At 41.3% G+C, this 14037-nt stretch overlaps 1 long non-coding RNA gene across 1 annotated transcript; it reads right to left on the reverse strand.

Moving 5' to 3' along the window:
• Positions 1-320: 320 nt before the first annotated feature.
• LOC128806744 (uncharacterized) lies at positions 321-2472 on the reverse strand. Its single transcript, XR_008436929.1, has 3 exons — positions 2389-2472; positions 2238-2308; positions 321-884 (listed from the first exon to the last, which is right to left on the reverse strand). It is a non-coding gene; the product is annotated as an uncharacterized LOC128806744 (long non-coding RNA).
• Between the last annotated feature and the right edge of the window lie 11565 nt (positions 2473-14037).

A 14037-nucleotide genomic window follows, 5' to 3' on the forward strand; every position in this document is an offset into this window, starting at 1 on the left:
CTGTCTAGCAGGGAAAAATGTAAACTTTTGCAGGCTATCCCCATCTCAATACTGGATTTAAAATGACTGGCAGAGGGAGGGAAAGACAATAGTCTTGTTCCTTTGATTTTCAGGGAGGGCTGATTCTCTCAGATGTTATCTTAGGATGTAATTCCTACCTTTTTTCCCAAAAAAATATTTGTCAAGGTCATGCAGATTATTGTCAGACTGAAGTCTAAATGAATAGTAATAATAAAAGGGATTATGTAGACAATAATCACTCTTCACTCATAGTTTACAAAAACTTTCTGCTCCATGGTATAAGATCATTATTGATTTATTTTTTTAAGTGCTAAGCAGATGCTCCACTGTAATGAGAGGAAACAGAAGTGGAAAACACAGAGGCTCATACTTAAACAAATGAACAGATGCAAGGAGTGGAAAACAACAAGGTACACAAATGATTGCTTTGAGTAAACAACCTAAAACAAATAGGAAAAAACCCACAAACAATCAGCCTGCACCAGTCTGGAGCTAGTATTAATCACCACCCCAAAATTTTCACAGATTTCTTTTTTTTTTTAAAGTGGAAGTCGAAAATGAAGTTTTCTAGCAAATTTGCAGTATACCTTTGTGTGGAAATCCCTGCCACTGCCCTAGTGCTGGTGCTCATGTCAGAGTCCAGACAAGGCTGCTGTAATGCTCACTGCTGCCTTCTTACCCCTCTGAAGCAAACTGAGAGCTGGGGAAGGCAGGAGACATGCTCAAGGTGTAACCCAGATTCTGCAGGAGAGTCAGAATAGAGACGCAGCATCTTTTGGGTGCTCTGATGGCTCCTCCAAAATTGCAGCTTGGTTGCTGAGCTCCTGGACGTGGAAACTCTGTAAACTCCCTCACCTTCCATCCTAGGAGACACACACAATATACTTGTTATAGACCACAGTAAATAGCTAGCATAGCTGTACAGGTTTCCTGGTTCCTATCACATATAGGGACTTATGGTATACTCTACACAGGTGCTGACACTAGTATCAGTGCTTCTGTCAGGGTGGGCAGAGAAGCAGGAAACAGAAATGCCACTTCAAACTGGACAGGAAAGTCTAGATGAAATCTGTCTCTTGCTAGATGTCAAAAGCCCTTCTCAGTACAAAACACCAAGCTTGGGAGTTTTCTGTTTCCAGGAATTGACACTGGAAATTTGGATGTGGCAGCTTTTTTCTCTACTCCTTACATCAGATGACAAAAATTGCTTTTCCTCTGTCTCAATCCTCTGCTTGGTCTTTCCTTTTGTCTCTGCTTAAATGTGCATCTGCACAGAAAGGAGCTAGACCCAAGGCTTTTTTGGATCTGCTTTTCTGCAGAGCCGCTCTCCTGGCTAACAGACTCTGCTCTGTTCTCCTCTGTTAAAGGGCTTTGCATAACACACAGACAGCATTTAGGGAAAACAAGCCCCAAACACAGCTGCTGGTGCATCTGAAAAGGGAATCAGTGTTGAGCATCATGCTACCAACTCCACTGTTTTCTTCCCCGCTGCTGGGGGAAGTTGCTTCTGCCTAGAATCTTTCTGTGCAAAACTGGGGGCAAGCCCAGGCTGGACAGACTGAGCCTGGCAGTGATGTGACCTTGTCCTCTGCCGTGGTGGTAGCTGTGGTAATGGTAAGCGGAGACAAAGGGAATGGTGAGCTCCAGTCCACGCCGTGGCGGGAGACCAGTTCTTGCTTAACTAAGGGATGCGCAGCTTTTTCTGCTAGAAAACCCTTCAGTACAGAGCACATGTTGTAAGCAGCTGATGAATTTCACTCCCTGACATGTCTGTGATAAGGAAAAGATGGGCAGCACCTAATTTCTGAAAAAATTTAGACATTTTTGCAAGTGCTTACATAATTTTATCCCAGTGTCTCATTACCTTTTGAACAAGGTTATTATTCATTCTTTATAAGATCTCCTCCTCTCCCCCTGTCATCATTTATCCTTCTTAATTAACAAATGGCATCAATTAAAATGTCAAATACACTCTGCACAGAACATGCCAAAGCCACACTCCATTGTATGTTGAAATGAGAACATCCCCCTGTGGCTTGGCAGAAAATCTTGTCTGAAATGCAATTGCTTGTGAGCCGTGCCTGTAAGGAAGGATGGCACTTGTCTTGCACAGAGGAGGAGACCTGACAGCTGCAAACCTTTCTTCTGAAAATCTACTCGTTAATTTAGGTGGTTGGCTACTTGGGGTGGGAAAAAGCTTATTGTTTGGCACTTACCTTAAATCAGCCTACTGGCCCCAGGGCTGGTCAGTGCTGAATGTCTGGGCTCCCAGGAGAGTCATCAGGAGCTGAGAAGGAGAGAAAAGCATTACCAGAGCGTGATGCAAATCCCAGGTTTACATACCTATTTTAGGATAGGATGAATCACCCTCTCCTGTGGCGAGGCAGGTAGCTCTGAGGGAAATGAAGCCTGCCTGAGCCCTGAATCTCTCCTGAGCACAGCCTACCCCAGTGACTGCTGTGTCTAGGTAGTTAATTTTTTGACAGCTGAAATTAGCTGAGCTGTTCCACAGTGTTTAGTGTGGCATGAGGGCAGGCTTACTCTTCATCAGGGGATTTATCAGAATGCTTAATCAAAATGTATTATAGTAAAGGGTGTTTAGAGGGCATGACCATTATTTTCTAGGTACAAATACTACTTACCCACTCGGGCCTAATGGTAAAAGCCTTTCACTCCGAGCACTCTGCTTATTTCAGGTCCATTGTATGAGGCAAATTCTAATTCCTGCTCATGCAGATGTAGCAGAAATGCAATTTGTGCAGCCCAAAGCAAGCAGGTAATGTTCTTCCCTCGAGCATTAGTTCATGATGTGACTCTAAGTGAGCCCCTTACTCCCACTTACCTGTGCCCCTGCTCTCCCTGGCAGTCTGCAGAAAAGCATTACTAGTTTGGCAGGGACCTGTTGGCTGCCCATTAAGTCTTTGAATCACAGTTTTTACCTCAGAGCTGAGGTCAGGGGCTCAAACCCTGTTGCACTAGAGGCTATAAAAATGCACAGTAAAAAAGGAGTTTGGAGAGGATTTTGGAAATAACAGTACTGTGCACAACTGGTAAAATGTTGATGCATGTTCAAATATACACATATGTAACCCAATGCAGGCTTCCAGCTGCCAGTGACAACAACACCTTCTTCTTTGGTAAGATTTTTGTGTTTTCTGTGCCTGCTGCAGTTGTACCATGGTGCCAGCACTCAGAAATCCTGCAGGAAGACTTCTGTCCCTGCTCCAAACTACAGTAGGTCCCAAAGCATAGTGCAGTTTTCCATGTCCTGGGCAGTACAATAAGACCAGAAGGAAACACTTCCCTGTTAAAACACAAGCTGGTAGATTAAATAGCTCTTGATTCTCTCAGCCAAAGGGCAGGCAGAACTGCAGGGCAGCATTCAGGCTTTATTACTGACTTATCAGAGGAAATCTAAAGCTCAATAATTACATTTTTTAAAAACCGTAAGTGCAATTCATGGGATGTGCATGCACCTCAAGGGACTACTGTGGCAGTAAGCCAAGGTCAGAGAGGAGTTCTCAGGAGCAATGCCAATGTTTTATCTCAATTCAAATTTGGTAATGTGTGTGCCTGGTGGGCTGCTGCCTCTCCCTTTCTCTTCCAGACCTCCCCTTGGTCTGCATCTCTTGATCAGTGAAGTTTGACTCAGGTGAAGCACAAATAACACAATTCAATTCACACATAGGAAAAATAAAGCAGTGTTTGTTTGCTGGCAGAAAAAAATTCTGATGGACAACTCCCTCATCTGTTTATTTCTTAAGCTATGCACACACTCAACCCATTTTCAGTAGGTGAAAACCTGGGATTTAGGAAATCTCTTTGGTTTATTTGCTTAATTCATTTGATAAAAGCTGTGTTCAAGAAGGCATCTCCACTCAGCAAAATACCAAAGTTTATACTTAAATTCAAGTAAATGCAGAAATCCTGCTGAATAGAAAAGAATTTTTTAGGTGTGTAATGGTTGCTTTGTGCTTAAATATTTAGCTAATTAGAGTGGTATTAAACAGATGCTTGTGTGCACACTTTCTTGAATGGAAATCTGAGAGGGTACTGCAACAGGAAAACATCCCAAATCTGGGTTGATAAGTTGTCTGGAGCACTGGGTGGGTGCAGCTGTCTGTGAATGGCTTCCGGTCTGTATTAGGGAGGGACTGATATGCTGCAGATGACAATTTGCCAATTGAGGTGACTCAAAGCCTTTTTTATCTGCAGGATGTGAAAAACACATTGCAAACAACAGCATGGGGTAAAAAACCTTCAAAGATTTACACATGTAGTTGTGGGCTCTAAAGTCACTGCTGCCAGTGAAAAAAGAGGTTTTAGAGCTTCAACATCTGCTTGGTCCTCGTTAGTAGTTATGCTAAAAATTATTAGGAAAAGTGAATACAAAATCCCCCCAGGCTGCTGTTTAAATACATGGTGTTTTTACATCTTGAGTGCTGCATGAAATTTGTTTGTCTAGCTCAAAAATGATCTAGCAGATCTGGGCAACCTCTAAAGCAAGGCAAGAAGGATTATCAGTAGTATGGAACAGTTTCCTCTAAGAGGTGATTAAATGGTCCAAGGCTGCTTGGTGTGGGGAAGAAAAAAGGTGTCTGAGGGGAAGACACGTGGGAAAATTATAGAAGTAGTTTGGTGGTGAGGGGGAAGTTGGTTGGTCTTACAACTCAGAAGTCCAGAACATCAAATGAGATTATAGAATAGCAGACTTGGTACAAACAAAAGAAATCTTTGAATTTTTTTTTGACAGTGGTAAATTATGTTGCCAAAGTCACTGCCAAAATGGAGTCAGATCTTGAGCTATCTTTCAATCTGGGGAGCAAAAACGGAAGTTTTCAGAGGAGAGGATCTTTAACAGAAAAGGACACAAAAATGTCCTGAACCACCTAGGAAAATTTTCACCTTTTTCAGGTTAGCAAATTAAGCCTTTGCTACCACAGAAAAGGGAGTCTTGTGATCTTACCCAAGGATTTAGGAATCCCCCTATTAAAACTAGTTAGCATTTTCCTAACCTACTCTTCTGATTGGAAATCTGTTATTCACAGACATGAACCATCTTCTGAATTGCCAGTCTTGATTTATTAATGACTTAGGTGAATTTATTTGCTCTTGTACCAGCCTTTACCCTCAGCATGAGAGGCTTTTCTTTCTCACCTGGTGTTTATTGCCCTCATATATTTTGTAAAATTACAGAAAAACAGTGTTGCAGGGAAACATTCACAGTTAAATTGTCCTTACCCTTACTTCAAAGCCAATCCAGTCATCCTGATAAAATTCCTGATTGATATTTGTGTAACCCATTTATGAAGACATTGAGCAGAGAAAACATCCACACTGTGCTTGGCAGATGCATGCTGGTGTTTTGCTTCTCCACCTTTGCATTCAGGAACAGAGAATGTACTGTTTCATTTTTAACTTCAAAGGGGAGAATTAAAAGAGAATGTGGAAGAATGAAAAAGCTTACTCTCTAGCCATGTAGGCAAACCAGACAGGAATAAATACATAAAAGGAACAGTCAAAAGGGTCAAATTCTTGGATTACAGCATAAATGCTTTAAGTGGAAGCTCAGAGTAACTGTGTGTTACCCATGAGAAAAAAAAATTAAACAGATTACAGTCAAACAGTGCAGTAAAAAGACCCACTAAGGAAAGCTAGAAATGATGTTTCAACTCTCATATGCACACACAAAAAGACATGCCCAAATTCTGGAAAGTTAAATGCTAAACTCTAAGAAGAGCCATGGGGGGAAAAAAAGGGGGAGAGGGGGGTGGGTGTGGAGCTGAGCCTGCTAAATGCACTTTCCACCTCCTACACACATTAGAAAAAGGGATGCTGTTGTCAGTACTGTAGGGATAATAAATGATTGAGGCACAGTCAGGGGCACCCAGAGAGGATCAGACTATGTAATAAAAAGTCATTTAAAAAGTTCATTTTGGGTAAAGTGAGGGAGCTTTCTCATATAGCAACATCTCTTTCTGGGGTGCTTTTCTGACAATCTAACTCTAATTAAATTACTGATGGAAAAGGTTTCCAGGTAAATCAGCAGGAAGAATAGTAACCAATTGCAAAAGCTAACTAATATTCACACAAGAGGTGTCAAGGAATGTAAGTATGAAAGTGTTGACCTGCCAGCTCTGTTCTTTTCATGTACTCTTTAAATAGCTCTTGGTACCACAGGGATGGAAAGTGGTAAATATAACAAATATTTTTGAAGTAAAGTCTTGGAGCATCTGGTGTAAACTGTAATTAAGAATAGAATGAATAGGCATTTGGATAAATTGATCCAGTAAGGAAAAAAAAAAAAAATAACTATGCAGTTTTTATAAAAGAAGCCATTACCATACAAATCTATTGAAACTGTCTGCAATGTGTGTATTAATAACAAGAATCCAATCAATACAAAGTACTAGATTTTAAAAATCTTTTGACAGACATTCTCTGACCAGTTTTTTAAAGCTATCAGGGGATGAGAGGAAAGGTTAGTTAATTTGCTTATCTTGTTCCTATGAATTAATTGTTTGTAATTAATTTATTCCAAATACTTTTTTTTTTCTCTCTTAAAAGATAAGTAATGAACTGAAGAGGTAATGGCAGTCTATACAATGCTCCTAGGACCTGGTATGTTCTGCATAGTCACAGGTGATTGCAAAAGGAGTGATTAGGAAGCAATAAAATTTCCTGGTATTTTCATGCTAGTCCAGAAATGCAAATCTAAACTTGCCATGGAACTGTTGAAGACATTGACTAGCTGATAGAACAGCAGACAGAATCCAGTGTCAATAAATGCAAAGTAATACAATGGAGAATGGTGCTAAGTATGTGTACATAATAAGGGGCTTAGGTGAAATATTTTCCAGGAAAAAGAGGTTGAAATTATAGTGAGTTCAATGAAAATAACAGCCAAAACTTTTTTTCACCTCCCCTCTCCCACTGAGAGAAATGTTACAATACTTTTGTAAGAAGACTGTAGATCCTGCTGGGTCTGAAGCTCCTTCCTCCAATATCCTCCCTGTTCTAAGAGTGCAGACCCATGGTATTGGAGTGCCTTTATGTCTACATAAAGGACACTCTGTAGACAACTCTGCATTTTCCTAATTCAAAATGCTGAGCTCTTCAATTTAATTGACTTCCACATCTATTTTCCCTAGTTTATCAAAATTTACCAGTCCAGATCTGGACACAGAAAACTGTAGATGTCAAAGTGAGACACTCCATCTGGGCAGTGGAAGTAATTAACTGCAGGGAGAGATTGCCCAAAGGTGACAGCAAACCATCCTTCACATGAACTGTTTTGAGCGAGATCGAACTCCTCTGCTCTGAGGTCAGTGCTGGTTCAGAAACAGGACTTTGGGCTTGACACTGGCTGAACTCCTATGCTCCACAGTCCCCACCTCAGCTCTCTCAATACCTCTTTCCTCACCATCTTCTCTACTGTACATGCACTTCTCCCCCAACAAAACGCTGCTCAAACCGTATTGCATTTACTAATTAGGATAGCAGTTACCAATTAAGTTTAAATTCCAATGTACCAATCAAATTTTATTTCCTAATTGTGCTACATTATCACTAATTAGAATAGCAGTTTTTACTTAATGGATTATATTTAAATTAAGATGTCTCCATCCAGTGTTTTTTCATACTTACATTTTAACTAATTGGTACTGCAATTATTTCGTTACATTGAAATTGAAAATATATCAGGCTGGTAGGGAATCATATGATAGTTTGCTTATGTCTGTATGATACTAGTAGGAATGATTAAGATATAGTCCAGTTAATTAGTTCTGGAATCAAAATAATTTTCAAAGTGTTTGAATAAGAAGTGAATGTATGCTAGTCCCTTGCCACAGCATTAAGGAGGAGCTTATTAGGGGCTCAGTAAAAATCTAATGTGGTTATGGGTACTAATCAGCTCAGATTCTAACTGCAAATGTTTGGGCTCAGCTTCAGGAGGGTATTTAAACATACACCTATATTTAGGCATGTCCTTACTGGTCTTCCCACCAGTCCCACCAAAGTCTTTTGATTCCTACTTGTCAACACTTTACTGATTATGAGATGCTGTGATTTAAGGTTGGAAAGAGCTACTGGAAGTCGTCTGGTCCAACCTCCCTGCTCAAGCAGGTTTCCCTAGAGCACTGTGCTCTGGATTGTGCCCAGATTGTTCTTGAATATCTCCAGTGAGGGAGGCTCAAGAACCTCTCTGGGCAGCCTGCCCCAGTGCTCTGTAACCCGCTCTTGTTCAGGTGAAACTTCCTGTGTTCATTGCCTCTTGTCTTATTGCTTGGCAGCACTGAGAAGAGTCTGGCTCCATCCTTTTGATATGGTCCCTTCAGTTAATCACATTCATTGATAAGGTCCCTCTCAGTCTTCTCTGATCCAGGCTAAACTGGCTCAGCTGTGTCAGTTTTTTCTCCTAGGAGAGGTTTTCCAGTCCCCTCATCATCCTTGTCACTGTCCACTGGACTCACTCCAGGAGCTCCATGTCTCTCTTGCTGTGAGGAGCCCAGAGCTGGACACAGCACTCCAGATGCACCTCACCAGGGATGAGGAGAGTGCCAGGATCATCCTCCTCAACCTGCTGGCAATGCTCTTCCTAATTCACCCCAGGATACCATTGGCCTTCTTGGCCACCAGGGCACTGCTGGCTCATGGATGGCTTGTTCTCCAGGACTCCTAGGTCCTTTTATACAGACTTGCTTTCCAGCAGGTCAGCCCCCAGGCTGTGCTGTTGCCTGGGATTGTTCTTTGCCAGGACCTGCAGGACCCTGCACTTACCTTTGCTGAATTTCAGACTGTTCCTCTCTGCCCATCTCTCCATCCTGTTGAGATCCTGCTGAAGGGCTGCACATTTCTCTGGAGAATTAGCTGCTCCTCCCAGCTTTCTGCCATCAGTGAACTTGCTGAGGAGTTCTCTGCCCCTTCATCCAAGTCATGGCTGAACAAGTTAAACAAAACTGGGCCCAGTAATGACCCCTGTGGGACACCACTAGTGACAGGCATCCAAGTGGACTCTGTGCCACTGATCACAACCCTGAGTATGCCATTCAGGCAGTTCTCAATCTACCAGTGTTTTTATGGTGGCTACGAGAAAAAGGGCTTTGAAGTGTTATTGACCACACTGTATCCTATTCTGTAACACCATCCAAATAGATGTTGGTAATGCTGCACAAACACAAGACCTGTGCCAAGTGCTGACAATTAACAAGTAAACAGCAGCCTTGAATCACAGATACATGCCACAGTCCAGGACAGAGGCTTATTACCTAACTAGCTAGAGCACAGAGAGGGAATCATCACTGGCTAAAGGAGTTGTGATTCTTGCTGTTTCCTGATTGTTACCTTAAAGCAACATGTGGGGGACTGCATTTGAGATTGCAGCAAATGCCATGACCTGGGAGTTTTAGGGCCACAGCCCTTCAGAGGAGTGTGATGTGCAAGCTGCAGGCCACGCTTGTCCTTCCCGACTGCCAGCTGACCCTCGCTGCTAGCAGCACCTGAGCTCAACATGAGTAAGGGACTCTGTTGTTGTGAGCACTGCACTTGGGCGTGAAGACCTACTGCTTTGGAAAATCCCTGTGTATTTTCCTTTTAGTGCCATTGTGAACCTAAAGAGGAACGGGGTGGCATTCTTATGGAAACTGCCTTTTGTTTTTTGTGATCCAACATGTAAATCTTGACTGCTTGAAAGCAGCCAGGCAGTTTTGTAACAGCATCACGACAGAAGAAAATATCTGGGAAAAGAAGTCTAGAATGACTTACTACCAATTTCAGAATTGCAATATTATTAAGAGCAGGTGAGGATGGGCATAATGACTCAACTGATCTATAACAGGTTAACAACCTTCCTTGTAATAGTGATGTTAAAGAGAAACCAGCTCGATAAAATAAATAAATACATGAGGTAAAATGAGGGTGAAATTAGGAGAGGTTACAGGTGCTTCATAGGCAGAAGTCCCATCAAAAAATGTCATTAAATGCAAAGTTTTGTATCCTTGAGGTTTTAAAAATATTTCAGCAATATCAGCTCACCTCACTTCCCCACCCTAAGAGAGGGTAAATTTCAAAAAAGGCTCATATTCAGCAATACCTTCCTCTTCCTCACAACCTGTGCTTTCTGGGCTTTACAGAAGCAGACTGGAACTCCAGAGGAATCCATTAAGAGAAATCCAGTCCTTTCAAAAAACCTGCACCTTGTAAGGATAAATGCAGAAGAAAAGATACCAGAAAGTCAGATTTTCCTCATATGAAAAAAGATGGAGTTTTGAAAGTCCTGTAACAGCCAATGTCATCAAAAGCTGCTGGTGTATTGAAAAAGAACAGAAAATGTCAATGGAAAACTACTTAATAGTGGCAGAAGGATCAGTTTGAGAGGTAGGAAATGATAAGCTAAGCTAGCAATGTATGTTTGAGAGACTGATTGTGTCCTTCATTGTAATGCAGCTATAGACATGAAGGCATGCTGTATGATTATTCTTTAACAGTGAACTATGAGGGGATTTTATCCATTTTATTTCTAATTTACTCCGACTTTGTAAAACCGTGGTACTCCAAGCTCTGCTCCAGCATGCTAAGGACTCCTTTCTGTACAACGTGAACAAATTATGAAAGACCTGGGCTGTATTTTTCCATCTGTGTAACTTATTTTAAGGTAGAATGTGGAGTCTTTTTCCCAACAAACTTGGATGGCTTTTAAAGTGTAGCTGCTTTTGACTAAAATGGGGAACCCAGCTGAGAGTCACAGCCCGGCAAATTTCTCAGAGTTGGGTCAGCTCCAAATGGAAACTACAAATCTGCCACTGGGTGAATGCCTAAGGGATGCAAGCAAGCATTTGTGGGCTACTCATACTTAATATTGTATACACTCCACCCTCAAAATATCTGTGTTTCACCCTCTGGCTTAGTAAGTAACAGAAAAAGGGGGACACCTTGGGTTAGATACACAACTGGTTAAATTGCATGGAGATATCCTGATTTAATGCAGTGGCACCTGCGCTGTACCAAAGAAATTGTTTCATGGTCTGCAATTCAATAACCACCTTTGATGATTACAGGAGGTGCCCTCAGCCAAACTATATAGGGACCAGTAGGAACATTTCTGATTGAGTTAGTTGCTGTGAGAATATGATGTATGCTACATCATAACTTTTTTGAACTATATATTGCTTTTAGTGATGTTTCCACATATTTGTTTTCTTAAACTCATGGGGTTTAGCACACCAGCTGTAGCTGAAAAAAAAAGAAGCAGGTTCATACCCTTGCCCTCTGAGCTGCAGTCATCCAAAGAGAAAAATTGCCCTGATTCAGACTAAAGAATAGAAAGAAGACTTAGATGAATGCTGTAGCTATAAGGCTGCATGCAAGAAGAGCTTAAATTTTATTTAGTGTAAAGGTGAGGGAGCCCAAAACTATGGGATTCCATTTTTACAAAAGTTACCTAGTGGGTAATGTGGTCGTGCTCCACACTATGGCTCAAGACCTTCAGACCTACCATGAAATGTGTACAAACTTCCAGTCTGATCAGGTTTATATTCAAAGCATTATCTAAATCTAGTGTACAATGCGTTTGTGCTTTCTTATATAAAAGCATAGAAAGTACAACTAAGCATAAATGGTATGAAATCAGTAGGGAAGCAGTTAGAGGCTCTGATTGCAAAATCTGAACTTCAATGCACTATTTTTGTTCTCAGTAATTTAAAACATTTAAAAAATTATACAAAGCATTGTGTGCGTGTGTAACTATGATAACTATGACAAACTAGTTAGCAAAACTGAGGAGCTGGTGTTTAAGTTGGATAGACTGAGTTTACACCAGATTTTACTTAACTGTAATTCTAGTGGAGATATATCTTCTGATCTTTCTGTGAAATTCTTCAGCACAGCCCTCACCCCACACAGATGGGAATTCATTTGCTAAAAGGACAGTTGGCAGCAAAGACCATACTGAGCTTTGTGGGCTATGTCTCTTCAGGAGACAATATTATGGCAAACACTCCCTCTGTGCTGAGGCATTTAAACAGTATTCCCGGCAATGTTAAAAATGTAAGGTGTGCATGATTATGAAATATAACTCTACAATGACTTTCATATTTAAAAAGCAGCAGAATGTTTTCCAGCTGTGGCCAGTAAAGCGTCAAAGTATGATATTACTCTCAGTATTCATTTCTGAAGGCCAAACTATTCCTGCTTCCCTCACTCCCTCTCTGAAGTGCTATCATCCACACCTGATGGTCTCTGTTTGAGGCAAGTCTTCATTATTCATTAGCTTCTGAAACTGACTGAAAAATCCAGACGCAGAAAGCAGTCCAGCACTAGTGAAATCTCTCCCATTCCTTTCACAGGGACATGTTCATAGGTATAATCCAGATAAAAATCTCCAGCAATCCAGATAAAAATCTCCAGGGCAGTTTTGCTGAAGATAAAAGAAATATTCCTCATAGGAATGCAGCAAATACCTGCCAAGTTTCTGACTGAGCAGAAGGTCATAAAACAAGTATAACTCAGGAAAGCAGAGGCATATATAAACATCAGAATGAGAGGTGAGAATTAAAAGCAGCTTTTTGTACATATGGGAGTGGAAAACAGCTGAATAAAACAAACTCAACATTAATGCCAGCATGATTTTCTGCCTAACAAAATGCAAAGCCATATGTGTGGAGCAAAAGAAAATGGCCACACTGATTTCCAGAGCTGGAAGAAAAGCCAGAAGGAAAAGGAAAGGAAGGTGAATTGGGAGCAGCAACTACTGGATGCTGCCAGGGTCTCTGAGACCATAAAGAACACGAGAAGATGTGGGACAAGAACAAGAGTGCATTATGATATGTTTGCCTTCAGTGAATACTCCAAGTAACAGCAACACAATTCTGTGGACTGAAATACAACCAGTGACACAGCCTAGTCACAGATGGGTCAATACTTTTGCTGTCATGGATAACAGATATTCTGTCCGAAGGGGCCAGGAGCCATCTGCTTATGTCCTGATCTACAGTGCTCCACAACTTGACAGAACAAAGAACCTGGGAGCCTAAAATCTTGCCTCTCTTGTCCTTTAAAAGTCTGACAAAATTTCCTCTGGCAGGAGTGATTTCTCTGGGCTGCTCAATCCACTACTTGATTGTAGCTGCATTTCTGTAGATTAGTCTTTATTCTTGCTTTCTGCTGCTGAAGGCTTGTTCTTTCTCATACCTGGTTTATCTGTGTTATTTTTGACTCAGTTGTATTGTGTTCTCCGTTGTTTGCCTTTACCAAGAGTGCCATTACCAAGTTTGTCTTTCTCCTTGCTTGATGATTTTGAAGATCCCTGACCATTCCTGACCACTGGACACCCTCAGGCCGTCCTTATTGCTCAGACTTCTGGCCTTAGCTGCACTTTGGTCAAGTTATTGGATTTTCTTCTGGGTTAGAAGGTCCTCGCTCAGCTGCAATCGCTCCATCTACCCTAGTGATCCTTATCACATAACTCCAGAAGCCATATCAACTTAAATGGGTCAAAAGAAGAGAGTAGCAAAATGAGAGGCACCCGCAGTAGTTGGAAATTAGATGAAAGGCTCCCAAGATGCAGGAAGATGCATCCCATCTTCTTTCTAGCTGTCAGTTCTGGCAAGTAGTTTGTGTAACTAAGTCTCAGCAGCCAAAAAAATGAGTTTTTTTTTTTTTTTTTGTGTCATCCAGTGCTTGTTTATGTAATATGTGTGCTTTGAGTGTTATGATTATTTATTATTAAACTAAGGGAAACATTGTGAGAGTCTGTCAGACTTTCAGGAATAGCTTGCACTCTTGCACATGACTTTCCCTTATGTACAATTTGGCACCTTGGAGCACATTGTTGTTATCTGTGCTTACTTTAAACTGGGATGCTTAAAGAAATGCAGTAACAGTCACAGGGGAAAAGGGAAACCATTTATTTATAGCATCAAGCAGTTCAGCTTTCAGGATGGTTATGAGCATGCTTAGTGGCAAGCAGTGCCCTAATTCTCTGAGTGCTTAAGGATGTCCTGCACTTGACACATTAGG

This window comes from Vidua macroura, chromosome 4, assembly GCF_024509145.1.
Source record: "Vidua macroura isolate BioBank_ID:100142 chromosome 4, ASM2450914v1, whole genome shotgun sequence".
Classification (NCBI taxonomy): Eukaryota; Metazoa; Chordata; class Aves; order Passeriformes; family Viduidae; genus Vidua; species Vidua macroura.